This window comes from Hypanus sabinus, chromosome 6, assembly GCF_030144855.1.
Source record: "Hypanus sabinus isolate sHypSab1 chromosome 6, sHypSab1.hap1, whole genome shotgun sequence".
Taxonomy (NCBI): Eukaryota; Metazoa; Chordata; class Chondrichthyes; order Myliobatiformes; family Dasyatidae; genus Hypanus; species Hypanus sabinus.
In genome coordinates, this window is record NC_082711.1 from 94,475,273 (window position 1) to 94,492,095 (window position 16,823).

A 16,823-nucleotide genomic window follows, 5' to 3' on the forward strand; every position below is an offset into this window, starting at 1 on the left:
TTTGCTGATGTGCTGGTGCTGAATTCCCAGAAGACAGCTGCCAGGCTGATGCAGGAATAGACAGTGTGAGCCAGGGAGAAGCAGGACAAAACTGCAGCCAACCGGGCATGAAGAGCTTGCCATGGACACTACTGGGTTCACAGTTGTTTTCTAATCACTTATCAGTTTTTGGCACTATCAGGATTGTAAATATATATATTCACCTGCTGTAGCTTTCACCAGCATATAAATCTGCTCTGATTATCTGGGTTTTCTTCTACCTGATTTAGTTGAGGTTTGCAAAATGTTGGTTGAACATTAGAATTGATATGCACATGCAAACAGATTCCCTCATAAATCCATGTTGTCTGTCTAATATCATTAATATTCTTTGTGTTACTTATTATCCACTGTAATAGATTTAGCACAATATGAGGCCAAACAGTTTCCTGTTATCTATCTCCATGTCCTTTTATTTAACAGTTGGCATCCTCCAATCTGCAGGAAACATTGGGAAGATGACAACCAATATGTCAACTATTTCCACAGCCACCACTTACAGTACTAGAGAATCAAGTTTAATATCACTGACAAATGTCATGAAATTTGTTTTGTGGCAGCAGTATACTGCAATACATAATAAATAAACTATAAATTACAATAAGAAATTTCATATATATAATTAAATCAGTACTACAAAAAGAGAGCAAAAAGAAGAAAAAAAGTGGTGAGGTAGTATACATAGTAGGTTCATTGTCTATTCAGAAATCTGCTGGCAAAGGGAAATAAACATTGAGGGTGTGTTTTCATGCTCCTGCATCTGCTCTTTAATCGTAGCAATGAGAAGAGGACACACCTTGGATGATGGAGATTCCTAAAGATGAATATTGCCTTTCTGAGGCATTGGTCTTTGAAGATGTCCTAGCTGGGAAGGCTAGTACCATGATAGAGCTGGTAGATCTTGCAACTTCCTATGTTTTTTTCTGCCCTGTGCTGTAGCTCCTCCATACCAGGCTATGATGTATCCAGTTGGAATGCTCTCCATGGTACATCTGTAGAAATTTGTGAGTCTTTGGTGGGATTGCAAGCCTCTTCAAACTCGTAATGAAATGTAGCACCAGTTGTGCCTTCTTTGTAATTGATCCATATAACACAAGAAATTATGCAGGGGATGGAAATCCAAAGCAACACATACAAAATGCAGAAGGAACTCAGCAAGTCAGGTAGTATCTATAGAACGAATAAACAATTGACGTTTCTGGCTGAGAACCTTCTTTAGGACTTCAGGGTCTCCGCTCAGCCCAAAATGTTGACAGTTTATTCATTTCCATAGACACTGCCTGACCTGCTGAGTTCCTCCAACATTTTGTGTGTGTTGCATTGCATCAGTATGTTGGGCCCGGAAAGCCTAGATTTTCAGAGATGTTGACACCCAGGAACTTGTAACTGCTAACACTTTCCACTGCTGATGCCTTATTGAAAACTGGTGTGTTTTCCCTTGACTTAACCTTACTGAAGTCCACAATCAATTCCTTCGTCTTATTGACGTCGAGTGCAAAGTAATTTCTGTGACACCACTCAACTAGCAGATCAAATTTCAAAGTAAAATTTATTATCAGAGTACATAACATCACCACATACAACCCTGAGATTCTGCGGGCAAACTTAACAGCTTTATAGAACAATAACTGTAAACGAGATCGGTGAACAACAAACTGTGCAAATGCAAACATAAATAAATAGCAATAAATTCCAAGCATGAAAAATAACAAGATAAAGAGTCCTTAAAGTGAGACCATTGGTTGTGGGAACACCAAAAGTAGAATGATTGTAGTTATCCCCTTTTGTTCAAGAACTTTATGGTTAATGGGTAGTAGCTGTTCTTGAACCTGGTGGTGTGAGTCCTGAGGCACTTGTACCTTCTACCTGATGGCAGAAGCAAGAAAAGAACACTTACAACATCACGTGGATATTACCTAATCTTTTCCCTGATATTATAGAATTTTGGCTACTTTTCATCGTCAACAGCTACAGTCGTAACACACACAAAATGCTAGAGGAATTCAGCAGGCCAGTCAGCATCTGTGGAAGAAAGTACAGTCAACTTTTTGGGCCAAAACCCTTCAGCAGGACTGGAGAAAGAAAAATGAGTAGAGTTAAAGATGGGGGAAGGGAGGGAGAAACACAAGGTGATAGGTGAAACTGGGAGAGGGAAGGGTGAAGTAAAGAGCTGGGAAGTTGATACAGGGCTGGAGAAGAGGGAATCTACTAGGAGAGGACAGAAAACTATGGAAGAAAGAATAGTGGGGCGGAGCACCAGAGGGAGACGATGAGCAGGTACAGTTGTATAGTTCAAATACAACAGTAGTAGCTAAACTGTGGCAATTTGAATAAAACTGAAGAGTATATGAAATTTAGTAAATTTAGTAAATGATAAACTGTGAAGAAGAATGAATTATAGAATAGATGCAGCGTATCCATTCAGGGTATAAAATCTCTTGAAATCCTGGAATACTAGCAATAATGCGTTTACTCTCTAATTGCAACAGAACAGATATTAATATGGTCAATTCAACATTGAACTATGTTGTAAAAATCTACATAGTAGAGATATCAAAATCCTACATTTTTGAGGGGTCTGGTAAATCATGAAGATTTTACATTTAGGATTGTTGTATAAGAAGTGTAGTTAGTACATTGCAAATTACAGGTTTTATTCTGGTGTAATTGGATCCTATCCGGAAGTATTTCACCACCTACTGCACTAACCATCCCAAAGCTGTGCCTTGTATTCATCTGACAGAACAATGAAGCCAAAACTAGTCCTGCTATTCTGGCTATGTCATGCCTACCAAAAAGCTAGACAGCTTTGCAGATGGCGGAGAAAATCAGGAAGCTATTGCATTCATAGACTTTGAATATGAATAAATTGCTTAAGGTATTAGATCTGATTCATGAATCTGGACAGTATATGTCCATGTTGAATGCTTCTTAGCATTATTTAACTTGATTTCAGTGATCATGTGCCCCTATCAACACAATTTATTTGCTACCATACTCCAGCAAAAATGTGGTTATTTTGGGGATACTCTGGGGAATTTGTTGGGTAGAGAATAATGGGCATCCTCTAACCAAGTGGGCTGCCTCAGTTAATAATTATTTTGTCAAGGTAATTACCAGAATAGCTTTCTAACTGATAAATAAGCAAATGGATGAATATAAATGTCATAAATGAACGATTAAGGAAGGGAGGTGTGCTTTAGAAGTAGGAATTGGAAAAGGTATTTCGTGTAAGAGGAGGCTCATTTAAAGTATAAACACATATGTAGTTCGGCTCTGTTGAACAGGCTGATTCTGTGTTAATAATTACTTCATAGGATCTATAGACATCTCTTCTCAGCTGTGCAGCTAAATTTCAGGAAGCTAAGTTGCTTTTCAGCAGGTCTACACAGAGATTTTTCCCCCCCTTTCACCCCAGGGATTCATTATGCATGTAATCATGGAATGGAAACAGAAATTATGCAGGAGGAAGAGGAAATTGCAGGGATGTTCAGACTGAGACAAAAGGGAAGACTTGCAAGCAGGAGGTACTTTTTCAAGTGAAGCTTCTTGTCATCTGTTGAAGTATGGTGCGGTACAGGTACAACGAAAACTTGCTTGTGGCAGTAACAAAGGCGTATGGGTAGAGACAACACACAATATAAATTATACATAAAGCAATACAAAGCAATGGGAAAAAAAAGCCAAGACACAACCATCATAGCATTCAAAGGTAGTTCATAGATGAGGTAGAGTTAGGGGTGTGCATTTAGTTTCAAGAACCTGATAGATGTGGAACAGTAGCTGTTCCTGAACTTGGTGGCGTGGGACTTTCAAGGAAGCAGTATTTAATGAAACAATGAGTTTCATTGCCATCTAACATTCCCATGTGCCATAAGCAATACCACAATTATTGTATATAATATGCTATAATTTTCCATGGCCCTGCTGCCTGTGGCTTAGCTGTGATGTTTCTGAATCAGTAAGAGTTGAAAAGGTGCAAGCAAGCCCCTGTAACCGAAAAGTAGTGGAGTCTGCTGATGAAAAGGTTTTGGTAGAAATAAATGTAATGCATGTAAATACATTCCAGCTTTTCCGGTAGAGTCCTAGGAGATTCAAAGATTCAAAGTGCATTTATCATCAAAGAATGTATAAATTATACAACCTTGAGATTTGTTTGCTCACAGATAGCCACAAAGCAAGAAACCCACAGGAACCTAATTAAAGGGAAAAAAATAAAAATAAAAAACCAACACCCAATATGCTAGAGAAAAAAAACACACACAAATCATGCAAGCAACAACATTCCGAAATGGAGTCCTCAGATCTGAACCCCGGGACTTCCAACCTGAAATTCCTTGAACCAGCCCTAGTGAAAATATTTGACATGGAAGAGATTGAATACAGCATGATTACTTTCTTATTCCTTTTGTTTTTCACTATTCATTTACTTTATAATTTATAGTATTTTTATATCTTTACACTGTTCTGCTGTCGCAAAACAAAAAAATTTCATGACATATCAGTCAGCGTGATAACAAATTTAATTATGATTCTGATTAACTGTCAATTATACAATTAAAATTAAGAATTGTTGGTATTTATCATTCTGCTGACATTTTTTGACATTTTCATTCTAGGTTGAACTCAGTTGGGACATGCCCTATTGGCTTCCAATGACAAGACGTCACTGACATATGGTATTGTAGAAACACGACCTTGGTACGTATTTGGCACTGATATCAAGCCTCTAAATCCTAAAAGGATTCCATTACAAGAAAAAGAACCTTTGTCCTGTATGCTGTCATCTACATGTGCTGGCAAATGAAATAAAAGTTACATGAGTTGCACAAAGGGATGGGAAGGCTTCACAAAGAGGATATGAGTCATGACATTGGTGCTGCCTCCTAAGCTGACTAATTTATTAGTTAGATCATTGGTTCTAGCCTTTTCTCCAAGGAAGACCAAGTTTGATGATCTTTATTAGACACCCCTGTCCCTGAGAAATATTTTTACAAAACTTTGGTAGTTGCTTCCTCCTTCATAAGATGTGATATTCTGACTCAAGTAAGAAAGGATAACTGCATCAAGGTTGATGCCTAAAAGCAAACTTTTCACCAGAGCCTGTAAACCGTGCCATTCCCTCAATAATGTCTTCCTAAGGGGTAAATCTTTATTCAACATAGGAGAAACAATATGTTCTTTTACAAATGACTTCTGGCACTCATTTAAACTTAACTATCAAAGAACAGATACATACCAAAGCATGATATTTTATATCACATGATTTACACAGTATAGATTTATTTACAATAAATACTTCTTTGTGATAGTGTATTGCAGTGCCTCACTGTGTTTCTAAAGCTTTTCTTGAGCTGTATTGAAAGGGCCTATATAGCAAAATTTTCTGTGTCAGCCTAAAGCACACCTTCACTCTGAGCCCTGCAAGACTCCTTCAACAATTGGCATTGCCTTTCTATAGGACTGGCTAGAAAAGATTCACGAACAAGGAAGGGATGGTATTGTGAAGGTGGACTCTGGTTGTTGTCATGAATTGGAATGCTCATTCATTAGCGGCAGGGCTAACTCAATGGTGATGTTTGTTTAGTTCAGACCTAGTACCTCGTTTCTTTTGGATATCATTTTGTTCTCACCAAATACTATTGAGACCTAAAGTTTAATGAACAAATCATTATGTCATATACTATCATAGCCAGCTGAAGCAGATACAACCATTCCCGGTGATTTCCTTTGCTCGTGATTGGAGGGTGCCACATTAAATCCCGCAGTTGATACAAAAGAGGCTTTGAGGCAATTATACAAGTCATGCCTTCCTTTAAGTGTGATGCTCATTAAATGATCCTTGATGAAGCTAAGCTGATAATATGAAACTCTTTTGGCTCAGAATGCAGGATAGATGTCTGGTAATCCCTGAACGTATCCCATTTTTGAATAGGAATTTGATTATGGACGTTGCTCCTCTCATCACTGCACATACAAAAAATAGATTATTTATTTGTCCTGGAGTAGAACATGATTATGATGATTTTGCATCACTATGAAGGTTTGACCAGCGTCACACCTTGTTGTGAATTGTGTTTGTGCCAATAGTACATTATGCACAAAAATACGTATGCAATATTATTTTAGAAGATGCCTGAGAGCGAAGTCCTTGTGGTTCTGAAGCATGCCAGCTGCTTGGATCTCATAGTCCAGTTGTGTTTCCTGATTGTTCTTCAACAGTGCATTTTAAAGGAGTGTTCTTGAGTTGGTCTCACCCACGGTGGGTAACACAACTCTAGGAGGTTTCCTTCAAATCATAACAGCTGTTCCATTTTCTATCCCATTTTTCCTCCCAAAAAATAGAAAACTAATTTTAATTGTGTTACTATTTTCCCTCCTTTGGACCCCAGTGCATTGAGATACTGCCCTGTCCCAACCCACTTCCACCACCTCTGCTAACACATCTCCATATGACTTGCTGAATTCCACCTAAGTTGACATTCAACCTCCAGCTCATTGACTTTCTCCTCATCAGACACTATACTACCTCTGATCACAATTAGATTCCTAACCTTCACTGACTGCTGACAACTGAGTCTCACCCAAAATCTCCTTCCACCCAAACCCACTAACAGCAGGCTATAGACATGACCGCTTTCCTTTGCACGTGCTAAACCAATACTGTCTGCATCAAATCCTGTGGGACTCTTGAATTGTAAAAGCTCATGACCAAACAGTTACTGACCTGCCAAACTGCAAATGATTAATTTGTATCTACAATCGTCAATAAATTTCTAGACCCATACATCATGTCCTGATTGGAATTATCTCTACCTATCTGGCCTGTTTTCTGTGGGAGTATTTCAAATGATATACCCTCAGTTGCTCATACCCTCTGTGGTTCTTTGTCCTTTTATAACCTGAAGTTTCTTCCTGCTCTCTTTTGTTCATATCACAAACTATTCCACCATCTGTTATTTCCCATTCATTACCTTCCATACATAATATATCTCCCATATGATTCTCTTTTATTGTTTTTCCTTACTTTGACCTTGTTCATTGCCTTTTTAAAATTAATTGTATTTTACTTCTTCTCCAAGTTCTGAAAAAAGGATGCTTCATAAATATTAACTTGGAAATGATATCTCAATGGCAGTAAATCTGATTGATGACATGATTGGCCATAAAATTTCTGAACCACCGTACACAAGCTTAAAATTTTGAAGTACGTTGATAGATTCTGGTATATAATGTGCTGTGGGTTTTATTCCTAGCTCCAATTTGACTACAAATTCAGAAAGTTTGAAATTAATTTACAGGATGTTTAGAGTGCAGTGGGGTTAATCTGAGCATGGATAATTTTGAAAATGGGGCTGGAGTAATGTAGGACCAATTTCAAACTAATGCATTGGTCAGCCTCTTGGGTTAAATGCTGATATCTGGTGCTGTCTGTGAGGAGTTTGCATGCTTTCCCTGTGAATGTGTGAGCTTCTCCCAGAAATTCTGGATTCCTTCTACATCTCAAAGAGGGGTGGGTTGGTAGATTAATTGGCCACAGTAAGTTACTCATAGTATAGTTTGGAGAGTTGAGGAGAATTAATATGAAACATAGGTGGTAAATTCCATTGGTAGAATTGCATTGAGAGCCAATGTCGAACTGGTGAGTTGAATGGTTTCCTTCTGTGTCATAAGTAAATATGAGGAAACAAAATATATTTTGCTTCATGACGACTTGCAAGCATTAACCTAACTAATAGGTCCACAAAACATCCAATCTCAGTTAAGTTGGTTTCAAGCAATCCTCTGTCATTGCCTCTGAATTTTATAATTCTTGCACTGTACAAGCAGTGCATTGGTAGTGCCACACTGATAAATTTTAATACAGTTTTTTAAAATTTTGCCATCGTAAATGAAATAAAAATGATATCTTAGGAATAATTATCGTGAAAATTGGATTTTTGATATTTCAGTTTATTAGTCCCATTTCAGTTACATACAGCATATTTGAAAATCTATCTAAAAGAAACAGCTTGTACTTATACAGCACCCTTAATTTGGTAAGATGTAGGAGTAATATCTATTTTGCATAGGAATACAATCTAATAAAATTTGACACTAGGCCACATGAGAAAGTAATGGGTCAAGCTGTCAAAGAGAAACTTTCTGGAATGGCTTAATGGAGGAGAGACAGGTTGAGATGTAGAAATTTAAGTAAAATTCCTGGACTTAAAATCTAGGCAGCTGAGGTTAGGGATTCTCAGGAAGCTGAAACTAGAGGAAATTAGATATCCTGTTGGAGGATATTGGAGATGAGGAAGGTCATAGTTCAAAGGAAATTTATTATCAAGCTGCAATATATGTCACAACATACAACCCTGAGATTCATCTTCTTGAGGGTGTGTTCAATAAATCTATAACAGAATAATAACCATAATAGGATCAAAGAAAGACCCAAACTGTGTGTTCAACCAGTATGCAAAAGACAACAAAATGTGTAAATACAAAAAGAAATAAATAATATTAATAATAAATGAGCAACAAATATCTTGAACATGCGATGAAGAGTCCTTGAAATTAAGTCTATAAGTTGAAGGACCATTTCAACGATGGGGTGAACGAAATTATACACTTTGGCTCAACAGCTTGATGGCTGAGGAGAAATTTTTGTTCCTGAACCTGGCGTGGTGAGTCCTGAGGCTCCTGTACTTTCTACCTGATGGCAGCAGAGCAAAGAGAGCATGTCCTGGATGGTGGGGAGGGGGCCCTGATGAAGGGTGCTGCTTTCCTGTGACAACACTTTGTGTAGATGTGCTCAATGGTAGGAAGGATTTAACCCATGATGGACTGGGCCATGTCCACCACTTTTTAAGGATTTCCCACTCAAACGCTTTAGTGTTTTCATCCCCAGCTGTGATGCAACCAGTCAATATACATCCCACTGCACATCTATAGATTTTAGATCCATACACAGTGAGACAGAATTACTCCAGGCTCAAAGATAAGGAAGTCTGGGATAAACAATCACCAGCAGAACTGCTGAGGCGGCAGAGAGTTCAGGATATCTTTCAGACGAAGGAATGTTTATCTTACAAGTATCAGGCTGGAATCTAATATTGGGGCTAAGGTTACGAATGGAGTGGTTCAGGCTTAGACAGCTGCCAGAGAGGAATGGAGTGTGGGATGGTGGAGTCTGAAGTGATTCCTTCAGTTTTTGTTATATCTTACGTATAGCTTGTTGGACAAGTGGTGTGATGGAAAGAGAAAAACACTGTAGATGCTCAGCAAAAGGGTCTCCACACTGAAACATTAATTCTGTTTCTCTTCTCACAGATGTGGCTTGACTTGCAGAGTACTTCCAGCCTTTCTTGTTGTTGCTTTCGGTTTACATCATTTTCAGTTCATTTGGTTCCATAGCAGTGTGACAGTCTGGGTTTAGCTGGATAGAGGAAGATCTGTATAATATGGATGGATTATCAGTGGCAGTTTTTCCTCTTTTATTTTGCAATTGGCTGAAATGTGCAGAGGTTTAGGGAGATGAGATAAGTAAAATCATTCCTTCAAATGGTATTAAAAGTTATTGTTCTACACTTTTGGTATTAATTGTCAGTGTTGGCACGTGGCCAAGTGGTTAAGGCATTTGTCTAGTTATCTGAAGGTTGCTAGTTCGAACCTTGTCTGAGGCTGTGTGTGAGCAAGGCACTTAATCACACATTGCTCTGTGATGACACCGGTGCCAAACTGTATGGGTCCTAATGCCCTTCCCTTGGACAACATTGGTGGCTTGGAGAGGGTAGACTTGCAACTGCCGGTCTTCCATAAAAAAAACCTTGCCCAGGCTTGTGCCCTGGAAACTTTCCAAGGTGCAAATCCATGGTCTATCGAGACTAACAGAGGCCTACACACACATTAATTGTCGGGAAATTCACCTGACAATGACTTCACCCTCCTGCTGGCTGGAAGTCAAGCCTATTATTTTCTACCCATTAATTTGAATTTTGTAGTTTCCTGTTACATGCTTAGGAGTTCACTTTATGCCCTCCCAGAAGTGCTGATGCCTGCAAGTATTAACAAAGCACAAGATGGGCCCTGCAATTATTAATAAATTAAATGATATTCCAATCAGTATAGGCCCTGTTTTGGGGGGGGGCGGGGAATGCAGTGACTTCCCGGGGTAAATGCTGTTACATTTGATGCCTTGTTCATATGAATTGGTGCATTAAGTTTACTTGTTGCATTATGCGAATTGAGCAGTGGTCAACATATGTTTCTTTCACTATTGCCTGAAAAACCTTCATCCTGCTCAAGGGAAAATTCCATCTCCACAGCCATGTGAAATTCAAGGTTCAACAAGGAACATCTTGGCTTAATAGCCAGATGGTGTGTAGAAACTGCACAGCAACTAACTGATAAATACAATATATTTGGATTCTTCAGTTCTGCCAAACCACAGCCATCTGAGGACCCAGCTTCCCGAGAGCAAAGAAAGGAGGAGGGTTTGCTAAGAAGTGGAGGGCAGTCAGTACCCTCTGAAGGAACACTTCAAAAAAAAATCAAATGAAACTCTGACCTTCATGTAAATTTCTTTGATTCTATTCCAGGTGGATAAGAGGTTGTAAAGACTGTATGTGAATTTAGAAACAGCAATGCCTCTGGAACAGATGGTGTTCCTGCTGAAGTTCTGAAAGTTGGCAGAGCGGAACTTCAGAAGGCCACATCTCCCCAACTTAATGATCATCTTCATGGTCACGGTCACCTTCAAGAATGGATATGAACATAATTGCAGTGGATCTTCTTGGTATCTGCTTCAGGGTTGATTGTCATAAGGATCCTCCTCAACTGCTTCCTCCCGGGAGGTAAAGAGGAGCTCTCCAAGTTATTGTGTCAATTCCATCCGTCAATTTGATTTGATTTTATTTAAATCTTACATCCATCTCACAATGTGAGGGAGTAAAAAATCTTTGTGTTATGACTCTGTCTCAATGTACAGACATGTGAGTTTAAAAATCTAATGGCTTGTAGAAAGAAGCTGTCCTATAGCCTGCTGGTCCTGGCTTTAATGCTGCGGTACTGTTTGCCAAGTAGAAGCAGCTGAAACAGTTTACGGTTGGGGTGACTGGTATCCCCGAGGATCTTCCAAGCCTTCCTTCTCACCTGCTGCTGTAGATGTCCTCACTGGGGGGAAGATCACCTCCACAGATGCGCTGGGCTCTCCGTACCACTCTCTGCAGTGCCCAGCGATCAAGGTTGGTGCAGTTCCTATACCAACCAGTCAGGAAGCTCTCAATGGTGTCCCTGTGGAAGGCTTTGAGGACTTGGGGGCTCATGCTGAACTTCTTCAGTCACTTGAGATGGAAGAGATGCTCATGCGCTTTTTTTTTTGCCACAGAGCCAGCGTGCTCAGTCCAGGTGAGATCTTCAGTGATATGTATACTGAGGAAAGACACATCGATGTCTATTGGGGTAAGCCTGTCTCCATTTCTGCTGTAATCCACAATTAGCTCTTTTGTTTTTTGGATATTGAGGGAGAATCTGTGATCTTGGTACCTCTGTTTCAGGATGTTAACCTCTCCTATGTGGGCTCCTATATCAACCTGTTAGAAATAAGACCACTCTAACTTGTGTCATCTGCGAATTGGACCAGCAGACTGAAGTTGTGTGTGGCAGCCCAGTTGTGGGTGTACAGTGAGTAGAGGTGGGGACTCAGGACATAACCCTGGGGGCACCTGTGTTGAGGTCAGAGCAGCAGCAGTGAGGGAACACATCCTGACTACTCATCGGCGATCTGATATGAAGTCTAGGGTCTTAGCTGTGTGAACATTTCAAAAGAAGTGCGGAGAGCAGCATTAATCATTATACTGGGTCTTTCTCAAGCTCATAAGAACATCCAAGTTAGGTAATCTAAAAAGGATTGTGGAGAAAACTTAAAATGACATTGCATAAATTTGTCTCCATTCCATAGGGGAGATAGAAAGAAATGTTTTCCCCATTTGTGTTGACTAAGGTCATGAAGGTGATACACACTGCCTGGAAAGTGGTGGAGTTGGGACTCTAAAAACATTTAAAAGCATCTGGAGAAGTACTTTAATTGCCACCTTAAAAAGCACAATGGGACTCTTCTCCAAGAATTTGGTGGCTCCATGCAGGCTGTTGCATTTGCGCATAGAAAAACATAGAAAATCTACAGCACAATACAGGCCCTTCAGCCCACAAAGTTGTGCCGAACATGTCCCCACCTTAGAAATTACTAGGCTTACCCATAATCCTCTATTTTACTAAGCTCCATGTTCCTATCTAAAAGCCTCATAAAAGACCCATTCGTATCTGCCTCCACCACCTTTGCCGGCAGCCCATTCAATGCACTCACCACTCTGAGTAAAAAACTTACCCCTGACATCTCCTCTGTACCTACTCCCCAGCACCTTAAACCTGTGTCCTCTTCTGGCAACCATTTCAGCCCTGAGAAAAAACAGCTGACTATCCACATGATCAATGCCTCTCATCATCTTGTACAGCTCTATCAGGTCACCTCTCTTCCTTCATTGCTCCAAGAAGAAAAGGCTAAGTTCACTCAACCTATTCTCATAAGACATGCTCCCCAATCCAGGCAACATCCTGGTAAATCTCTTCTGCACCCGTTCTATGGCTTCCACATCCTTCCTGTAGTGAGGCGACCAGAACTGAGCACAGTACTCCAAGTGGGGTCTGACCAGGGTCCTATATAGCTGCAACATTACCTCTCAGCTCCTAAATTCAATTCCATAACTGATGAAGGCCAATACACCATACACCTTCTTAATCACAGAGTCAACCTGCGCAGCTTCTTCGAGCGTCCTATGGATTCGGACCCCAAGATCCCTCTGATCCTCCACACTTCCAGAGTCTTACCATTAATACTATATTCTGCCATCATATTTGACCTACCAAAATGAAACACTTCACACTTATCTGGGTTGAACTCCATCTGTCACTTCTCAGCCCAGTTTTGCATCCTATCAATGTCCTGCTGTAATCTCGGACGGCCCTTACACTATCCACAACACCTCCAACCTTTGTGACATCTGCAAACTTACTAACCCATCCCTCCACTTCCTCATCCAGGTCATTTATAAAAATCACGAAGAGTAGGGGTCCCAGAACAGATCACCCAGGCACTCCACTGGTCACCGACTTCCATGCAGAACATGACTCGTTTACGGCCGCCCTTTGCCTTCTGTGGGCAAGCTGCTTCTGAATCCACAAAGCAATGTCCCCTTGGATCTCATGCCTCCTTACTTTCTCAATAAGCCTTGCACTGGGTACCTTATCAAATGTCTTGCTGCTCTTCCTTCATCAATGTGTTCAGTCACATCCTCAAAAAATTGAATCAGGCTCGTAAGGCATGACCTGCCCTTGACAAAGCCATGCTGACTATTCCTAATCATATTATACCTCTCCAAATATTCATAAAACCTGCCTCTCAGGATCTTCTCGATCAACTTACCAACCACTGAAATAAGACTCATTGGTCTATAATTTCCTGGGCTATCTCTACTCCCTTTTTTGAATAAAGGAACAACATCCGCAATCCTCCAATCCTCCGGAACCTCTCCCATCCGCACTGATGATGCAAAGATCATCACCAGAGGCTCAGCAATCTTCTCCCTTGCCTCCCACAGTATGTTTTGGAGTATGTTTTGTCCAGTCCTGGTGACTTGTCTAACCTGATGCTTTCCAAAAGCTCCAGCAAATCCTTTTTCTTAATATCTACATGCTTTTTAAAACTACTGGAGGCTGTGCTGCAGAGCAAAGACGCAGATGAGTGAGGTACCTATCTAGCATTGTAACTGAGATATAGCGTGCAGACTGGATTCCCTGATCCTGGTTGGGTCGTGATGCACTGTATTAGCCTTGAGGATTTGTTTCGGTGATCTCTTAGCACCCTGATGTTTGAGAGCCCTTTAGGTTCATTATGAATGATGTGACACGTGATACATCATGAATGTAATCTATCACTGACTGAATCTCTGGGGAACCACAATGCAGGCAAATGTGCCTGTTCTCCCCATTCCAGGAGAAGGAGATGAATTAATTTCCTGTTGTATAGTCCACTTTTGTAACGATTCATAATGATTCACAGTTAGCTGAAATCTGGGCAACATAGGCTACATAAGCCAATATAACCTAGATATCAAGAATTTTAGCATAACAATGACTTTCCCTTGATAGGTAGAGTACTCCAGTCTCTGAAATAGTGCAGGAGCAGATTGTGCCAACACTGCTTCATAAAATTGGGTGCAGGAGTACTTTAGAGCATGGGCCCATGAATTCTCATGACCAAACCCCTTCAGGCTGTACTCGTTCAGCTTTCCCTGACATCCTTGTCCTGTTTTTGGCCTTCCCTATTCTCGAGTACCACTGCTAAAGCATCAATAATAAATGGCAACTAAAGGTTACCTGGACTTCACACTTAACCAGACACATAATGCTGCTTCAGTCTGCTGTCTCACTCCATCGTATTAAGTGAGTTTTCCTAAAACTCAATCCCCAACTCGTCTCCAAGTGATAAATCATTGCAGCCAATCACACACCACTGTTGTTAAGATTTCTTTTCCTTTGCAAGGTTAATAGCTAGTTATTAATTATATGCTTAGATTTGATTTTCCAACAGGAGTTACTAAGTAAGCATTTATGTTGATAGGCATTACCTAGATATGGATTAACACTGCTCATGAGCATACTATATCTTACATGCAGAAATAACAAAGGAATTTCTAAACTACATCATCTGTTGTTTCTTTAAGCAGTGACCAGTGCAGCTAGACTAAATTTCACTTCAACACCTTTTTCTCTGGAGTTCAAACAAAATTATTCCCTCAGCTTTCCTCTACCCAGAAAAAATGTACCCAAGTGCTGGGCAGTCCACTTGGATGGGTAAATACGTATTCCACAGTCCTTCAATTGGACCTGCATAAACCTAAGGTAGAGCATTTGAAATAGCAGTGACCAATATTGTTTACAATATTTATAAAGGATGCGTTATTCTCATTAAATCGTACACAGGATTGTTATATTTATTTAAAAATATAGTAAAGTAAGGAAGGACGTGCAAGACATTTAATGAAGTTTGTGTTATCCTGGGAGTTATAGATTTAACAAAATTGCTTGTTTTAAACTTTTTAAAGTAGATCTATGGGAAAGAGCAATTGCTTTGTTGATACAGATGCATAGATCAGACACTTCTTTGATATGAAAAGGCAACAACAGCAATGAATCTTCTGATTAAACACCTCTGTTCATTACATGGTAGAATGAGAAAAATGCAGAGTGTACATATTCTTTATTTCATTACTCATCTTTTACATGATCATAGTTGTTAGATCATTAGGAGCCAGCTGATTAAAGAGGAACGAAACATGAAACGTATCATTATCAGCTCTTCTTTAATCATGTTGTTCAATGAAAGTGTCTGAAGGAAGCTGAAATTGGAACAATCAAGTATTCCAGAAGACTAATATTACACAAAAGCAGATATCGGTTATGGTGAACATTTCCCTGGCAGGTTTTACTGGTATTAAAGAATAATCAGCATATTTATTTTTGTTGAAGATGTCCTAACTTCTTCCTCTTCTGAAAATGTTGGTCATGATATCTCTTCCTCTGTCCTCCCCCTCCCTCTCTCCCTATGTCTCTTGTACTCTCACAATGTTGGAGGATGTTATGTGTATTTATAATGTACTTTGCTTTCGAGACGGCATTGTAGCCAACTGGGTGGGCTGGTTCATTAACGTAGCCCATCTCCATTTTTCTCAACCTTTGTGGCTAGAAACAGGGATGGAATAGGAACATATAAGTCACTTAACAATTGACTGCATGTTTATACCACTTCTTCCCTACACTGACCGGGAAATTACTTTGACACTAGCTGGGAATTTTGGACCCACTGGGCATATAATCATTTAAATTTAGGAGTTAAATACACATTTGAGGTAGCAGTTTACATTTTTCTGCCCTTTTGAATGTTGGTTCTAATAATTTCAAAGCAGTTCTTTCCTTTAAGTATGTTTATTGGAACTGATCAAAGATGAATTTTTACCCCACATGTCTTCACAGGTCTCAAATGCCTTTTTGAATCCGCTAATTGACTACTTGTGGTGAACTATGTGCCTGTCTGGACACGCCCCCTGCTGACTGCTCCTGTGGCTCCTCCCACAGGCCCCTGTATAAAGGCGATCTGAGGCCTGACGCTCGGCCTCAGTCTCCAGGTCATAGTATGATGGACACTCACTCCTGGTTCCTTCTTCCAGTCAATAAAAGCCGATATCTCGCCTTACGTCTCAGTGTGAGTTATTGATGGTGCATCACTACTTTTCTTCTACTTTTAAACAGCAGGCCTTCATCATTAGGATTTGACAACAGGAAGAAGAAACAAGGCCCAGTGGTGCTGTTGTAGTAGGATAATTCATATTGCTACCTTCTCTGAGATCATGTGCCTCAGTACCGACCAGAAATAAAATCTAATTCCTACACTTGCCTTCATTATCTCAGCTTTAAGTGGAATCAAGAAGGGCAATTTCATCATCAAATTATTGAAAGATTAATGATCCACATTTTAATACGGTGGATTCTGGTTAGTTGATCCATTAGTTAATCAGGGTAGCTGCTTATTTTGGACAACTCTTAAAGAACAAAAATTAATCGAGAAAATCGCTGGGAATTGCTTTATTTATTTGAGATACTATGCCACTTAATTGGGACTGGAGACGGTTGCTGAACAGTTTCCAACTAGTGTCATTCTCGTGAAGTTGTGTGGCCGTTAGACACTA

The 16,823-nt window shown here is 39.9% G+C and overlaps 1 long non-coding RNA gene across 1 annotated transcript in view; it reads left to right on the forward strand.

Moving 5' to 3' along the window:
• Window positions 1-16,312, forward strand: part of LOC132395703 (uncharacterized) — an 85,109-nt gene extending 68,797 nt beyond the window's left edge. The window contains exons 3-6 of the long non-coding RNA XR_009512718.1: window positions 4,659-4,740; window positions 10,620-10,874; window positions 11,408-11,481; window positions 16,111-16,312. This is a non-coding gene — a long non-coding RNA (uncharacterized LOC132395703). The remainder of the gene's footprint in view (window positions 1-4,658; window positions 4,741-10,619; window positions 10,875-11,407; window positions 11,482-16,110) is intronic.
• Window positions 16,313-16,823: the final 511 nt, after the last annotated feature.